Genomic DNA, 6967 nt, shown 5'->3' with positions numbered 1-6967 from the left:
ACATTTGATTAAAAATTTCAGGGCTACAACATAGAGGAAAGCTAAATTATATTTCAAAAGGTATATATGAGTGTTATAATACAAATGAATGGAAAAGAATCTTTTCCTTTATTAGAAAAGAATATGCTTGTTTAGGATGTTATGATAACAGGGTTATATGTCTTACAGATCAGCTTAAGTAAATATTCATAAAGAAGCTAGCAAATTGTGCAAAATAATCATTAGGAAAGTAAAATTATTTCTTATTTAAAACACTTGTCTTTATAGAAAATATAGATTATTATTATATTAAAATATTGAATGAAGTTGGGTTCTTCTCATTCTTAGAATATAAAATGTGACTGATAAACTCGTAAAACATTAAAGCACTTAAAATTTAAAACAAAAATAAAAACCAAAAATGGTTTCGGTTTGACTCTGCCCCCTTTTATCTGTTTAACCATAATTATATCTATTACTCCCTTCTTTTTCTCTATATAAAATATGCAAAACATGAAAATAATTGGAATGTTTATGTTTTCAAAGTTTTGCTCTGAAGAGACTGGTCTTTATTTTTTGCTCCTGAATCCTCAGTCCTGAATAGTTCTCTTTCCTGTTGTTTCTAAGTTCCAGTCCTCAGCTTCTTCCTCCCTGTGAACCACTCCATACATTTCCCATATACAGTATTTCATTTTCAGTAAATGAGCCACAGTTGAATTATGCTGCTAGCGGTAACTAGGCTCCAAGAAAGCAGTTTCTACAATTCCTCTTTTTAAATAAAAATTCAGTTTATCTCCAGCTTATAGATATATACTATACCTACTATTTACAACATTAATCATTTGGATATAGTATATCAATTTTGTTTCATCTAATCTTTAGATGCATAAATAAACAAAGTGTAAGTAATAATAAAGACAAAAACATAAGTGAAAATATAAAATTCAAACCTCATTTCTATATGAGCTGTGCTATGCATGGCATCCCCCCTTCTTTCAATTAATATTTACCTTTCGATGGAGAAAAAGTAGGATGTGGGGGCTGGGGGCGGGACAGGGAAGTCTAAGAGAACTTAAGCTCCGCTCACACACCTAGATATTTGACACCCTAGAAAATGGAGGTAAATTGTAAAGCCAGTATAATGCATTCAACAATATAAGTTTGGATTGTGCTAACCATTCTAAATTGTTTGTGAGCCCCTGTAAACAATAATTCATTCTGTACAAAATATAGCTCATTACATGCTCTAGAAGGAAGCAGATAGATAGCTTAAAGATGAATGTAAAGAAAATGCTTTATCAAGTTGTATTTGGGCGTAAAAAGAAAGCCGTAACTATCCCTTCATCTCGCTGACACAGTAGAGAAAGAAACCCAAGTATCATCTTAAATAAGTGAAAGTCAGTATTTGCAACCAGTGCTCTTTTGCAAAAATGGTGATTAAGAAACAAAGGTAGTTTGTTTATAATAAACTATGAACAGGGCACCAATATAATTATTATTATTTTTTTTAATTTAATGCCTATAGCACCTGGTATTCATAGGTGGTTTCCCATCCAAGTACTAACCCAGCCTGACCCTGCTTAGCTTCTGAGATCAGATGAGATCAGGCACATTAAGGGTGGCATGGTTGTAGACCCAATACAATTAATTTAAATTCCTTCCACTATCATCAAAAATATGGCTGACTTATGTCTCTTAAAATGTTTTAGTTGTGGAGACTTAAATGACCTAAATGGAACAAATAATTATTAGTCTTCTAGACCTTCTTGGAAGGTAATTTGCAATAAAAAAGAAGTGTTATAATGCTAGGGCATTGACCCCTGTTTTTCTGTATTCTCTAGAGTGTTTGATACAGTGCAGGGTATTTATTGGTAGACGCTCACATCTATTTCTTCACTGGTTTTGTCAAAGTACTGGCTTGAGAGGTCTGCATAAAGTTATTTTGATTACATCCCAAACCGATTTTTTTTTTTTCAGAATAGTCCTTTAGGAAAAATTTAGGATGCTGAATAATGAAGAGATAGCAATTTCAAAATGCTTCATTTTCTTTTTGAAACTTCTTTTGTTTTTCTTTGAAAAAGGGAAAACACCAGCCTCGAACATACATCTCAATGAATGTGTACATCGGCTATTATGAAAACAAGGACTATTAAAAATATTAAAAGGCATTAAAGGTACCTGATACTATGCTTTAAAAAAGTAACTTTGGAATATTTTTTAAGAGAATAGTTTAGCTTGAAGGAAACTTAATCTCAACAGAGGAAAGGCTAGAAGAGACTATGAAAAATGTTTGGGGATATACTGTATTCAAATATAATATATTTAGCATGATTCAGGAATGCCAAATCAAGTTCAGCATCCGGCCTCCTGGTTTCAGAGAACTTGGAAAGGATGTGGTATATATCCTTCACATTTATTTCTTCTTCTATTACAATGAAACTAGTTTAACTTCTCAAATTTCTTTCCAGAAAATCAGAACAGGGTTGTTTGTCAAAATGTGTTATATATGAGGCTGAAACACATAATGGCAAACAGATTACATAGGTAGATTAATATGCATAATCACTTAAGAATTTTATCATTCGTCAAAGGAATCTGAATTAACATTTTGTATTTGACATGATAGTGTGTCTAAATACCTAAAGAAAACCCACAGTTTTATTTTCGCCAAGTGATTGTTACTTCCACAAGGTAATAACCTAAGTTGTAGTTAATATATTTTTTCTGAATGACTATTTTTAGAGGATGCCTATTAATTTCAACTACAAATATTATATGTAGAAACTGAATTTTCAAAACTCATCCACACATCTATCTTTGATACAAAGTCTGAGCTACAATAGTAAATATTTTTCATACAGCTGCCAATAAGACACCTTCCATTAATGTAAGACCACCATCAAACTTGCCATAATGTGAAAAACATCCTATTTTTGTTTGCCTAATGAGGAGAACTTGTTATAAGTGTATAGACATATCTTCAGAAATTTGTCAGTAATTCAACTTATTTTTGAACTATATGATATTAAAGGAAAATAATGAATTATTTTATAAAAGAAAGTCTTAGCCTCTACATTAGGCTTTTAATCTCATGGCAACCATTTTATGGCACTGGATTGATTATTTATTTTAAAAATTAAAAAGAGCCATAAAATAATGTACTGTTTGGATGCATATGTATATATTTTTAAAATATAAATGAAATAATTGGTTAATTCTCTAATTACCAGGAGAAACACTGAGGAAGTATTTTTAAGTTGATTTCATATCGATAGTGAACCTTCTCCTGTATTGGGAAAATGTATTATTTATTGTTTTAAATTATGTCACCAAAAGTTAGGAAAAGCTATGCAAAATGTCTTATAGACATAAGAAAGCACTCATGTTTGAAAAACACATCAAAGATTATAATTTGATTCTTCTGTCTTTGAGTCATATTTTGATGTATTTTGAAAGCTAGATGATTGCAAAAAAATAAATAAGGCTGAGTTTTCACTATTTACAAACATCATTCCCTGGACTTCTAAGTAAGAGATTGACATATTGTAAATGATATTTCAGTACAGCTCTGCTTCCCATAAATTAACATTTAAAAAGTAACTTTGAAGAATGTAAGCATTTCAGACATTGCCGACTGTTTTAGGGCACATGACCATAATTTTTAAGATGGAGGGGGTTTATAAAGGTGAATAGATGTGATAGAAGATTTATAGTCTCGAGCTCCACTGGCCTCTGCGGTCTTTAAACAAGTCTCATTGTGCCTTATTTTATGAATTTATAAACTAGAGCTTATCTGTAAATATAAAATTCTGAGACCTTTGAACAGAAGTCAAAAAGAAGGTGCCATAGGATAGAAAAGAATTATTATTCAGAGAAAATTTTATCTTTTTCGCATTGCCATTTATCTTTCTCTGCCTATCAATTGACAAGTAATAGAAAGCAGGGGAAATGTTTTCAGCATACTGATGATTTAATTTTGTTGGTGTTAAATTTCTCTTGGCTGTTGGTCCTCTTAATCTTTTTTTTTTATTTTCCTTCATAATGTTTCTCGCCAAGCAAATACAATATAGGAAACCACAGAGGACTGCATTTATTATTTAAACATTTTACAATATTGGTTATAGCAATAAATGTGTATGGATGTGAATAAAAAGCCAGACCTATCTAAGAATTTCTCATAACAGTAAACCTGTAAAGACTATCAAGATTGTCCTTGTTCCATAAAAATGATGTTAACTGTATCCTTTTTTAAGATACCACTTGAAACATCTGTGAGAATAGAAAATGTGCGATTCCTATGACCTGCATTTCCACTTCTAGGAATCTGCTCTGGCATGTACTTTATTCATCACTGAAAGAGACAAATTCAAAGATGTTCATTTTGGACTGGTGAATACTAGTGAAATACAAAAATACTGATGCCTATTAGTAGAGAAATATATCAATAAAAGAGATATATACATATGTACACACACAAATATTTTTTAAATTTTCATATTCATAAAAATTATATCTCTACAAATTATGGAAATATTTGAAACATGGAGTGAAAAAGTGAAATTACAGAAAAAGCATGTTCTTTATGTAAATTAATAAAAAGTCACAAAACTACATTTACTCTGGATATACATGTAAAGTTTTAAGAAGAGAAATGGTAGAATAAATCATAAACCCATAGCAATGGAAAGTTCTAAACAGGAGTCAAGTAAATTGGAATTGAAGAAAGTAGTCAAGTGAGCTTTGCATTCTTTTGTCTGCTAACAATCTACTGGCAGTGTATTCATATAGTTCTTGTATTAGTTTAATAGATTACATTGCATGACATCTAGTAATATCACCAACTAGCTGAGAATAGTCTCAAAAACTTAAACTTAAATGCAGATATATGTATATTTTATACTAAATATGTTAAGTAACAAAGAGACAAATTAATCACTATACTTAAATCCTGGTATATGTATAAATTGAATCTAAGTACTTCCCATGAAATAGTGATTAAAACATTTATTGAACTCCCAGTGAATACATATGCAGCATTTAATTACATTTAGTGGGAAAATACAAAAGAAATAGGAGACATATTCTGGGCCCACAAGGAACCTATAGTTAAATATGAACATAAAATGAACTAATGCAAAGTACACATTTATCAAGGACACATTGATATTGTGGAAATTGTAAATTTTCTGTTATCCTGAATTATTGGTATAAGCTCATTCATCTAAAAGAATTTCTAGCTAACTGAAGTAATGAAACAACAATTTTGTTTAACATAATTATTTAAATGAAAATCATACATAAGAGAGGGCATACTTTCTAAACAGAATATTCTATGAAATACCTTTTCTGTCTCCTATTTTGCTGTTAATGCATCTGCTTTTACAAAGGGTGCTAAGAAGAAAATACTAGTGTGTGTTCCCCACACTGTGCCCGAAAGGGGTAAAAGTGTTAAAAGATACTTAATTGAAGGGTGGAAATGTTTTGAGAATGACCCATAGTTCAAAAAGTTTGGGAGGTAATATGTTAAGTATAACTAAATAGCCGTGTTTGCTTTAGAATCACTCACAGCCTATAAAATGTTAAAATCTTCAAGATGAACATTTTGTTTGTAATGTTTCACCAATATTATTAGAGCGTAGAATTCATATCAGCATTTTGAAGGCACTGGTGTTCTACGAAACACATTTTGGAAACAACTGGCACTGTATATTGTTCCCCATTTATACACGGGTGACTTACCTCACCAATAGGACACCTATGTTTATGAACATCTTTAAGAAGATACATTTTTAAAAAGTTAAAAATTAAAAATTGTTTTGGCTGTTCTAGGTTATTGGGCTATTCTTTGGAATTTCATATATATATATTCAAATTAGCTTGTCAATTTGTACAAAAATGCCCTGTGAGACTTTGATTGGCATTACAATGAATCTATAGATCAATTTGAGGAGAGCTGACATCTTAATAATATTGAATCTTCCAGTCTATGAATGTGTTACAATTATATACTTATTTAAATTGTCTTTAATTTCTCTTAGTAATATTTTGTAGATTTTACAATCAAGATTTTGAACATCTCTTGTGAAATTCATTCCTAGAGATGTCATGGTTTATGATACTATTATAAGAGTATCATTGTAAAATTTCAATTTCCTTATATAAAGTAATACAATTAATTATTGCATATTGACTTTATATCCTCGGATCATGCCAATTTCATTTATTAATTCTAGGAGCTATATGTGTATGTTTACGTGTATATATTTGTGTGTGGATAGATAGATAGATAGATAGATAGATAGATAGATAGATAGATAGATATACACATTTGTAGAGTCCTTAAGACTTTCTATGTATCATCTGTAGGTTTTTTATAGATGCCATCATCAAATTAAGAAAATTCTCTTATTTTCTGAGTGTGATGAGAACTTTTTTTTAATGCACAAATGTTGAATTTTGTAAAGGATTTCTCTGTATCTGTTGAGCTCATCATGAGTTTTCCCCCTTTATTCTGTTAATGTGTTGAATTACATTATTGATTTTTACTTATTGAACTAATTTTGTGTTCCTGAGATAATCACAGTTGATCACCATGTATTTCCTTTTACATAGCTCTGTATTTGATTTTCTAATATTTTGCTAAGAATTTTTGTGTCTGTTTATGAGGACTGTTTGTAACTTTCTTGTAATGTTATGATCAGATTTTGGTGTCAAGATTGTGCTGGCATTATATAGTAAGCTGGGAAATATCCTGTCTTGTCTATTTTCTAAAAGGGGTTTTTGTAAAATTGATTTTTTTTTTTCCCTTAAATCTCCAGCAAATTTACCAATGCAAATCTCTGCCTCTGGAGCTTTTGTTGAGATTGGGTTTTTAATTACAAATTTGATGATTTTTATAGATGTAATGCTATTTTGATTGTCTATTTCATTCCGAGTCAGTTTTAATAACTGAGTTTTCAAGGATTTGTCTTTCTCATTTAAGTTTTCA

The 6967-nt window shown here is 30.3% G+C and overlaps 1 pseudogene; it reads right to left on the bottom strand.

Moving 5' to 3' along the window:
• Positions 1-1495: 1495 nt before the first annotated feature.
• LOC118614572 lies at positions 1496-1614 on the bottom strand (annotated as a pseudogene).
• Between the last annotated feature and the right edge of the window lie 5353 nt (positions 1615-6967).

Source organism: Rousettus aegyptiacus, unplaced genomic scaffold (genome assembly GCF_014176215.1).
Source record: "Rousettus aegyptiacus isolate mRouAeg1 unplaced genomic scaffold, mRouAeg1.p scaffold_m13_p_2, whole genome shotgun sequence".
NCBI classification, from domain to species: Eukaryota; Metazoa; Chordata; class Mammalia; order Chiroptera; family Pteropodidae; genus Rousettus; species Rousettus aegyptiacus.
This window is presented reverse-complemented; position numbering and strand designations above follow the sequence as displayed.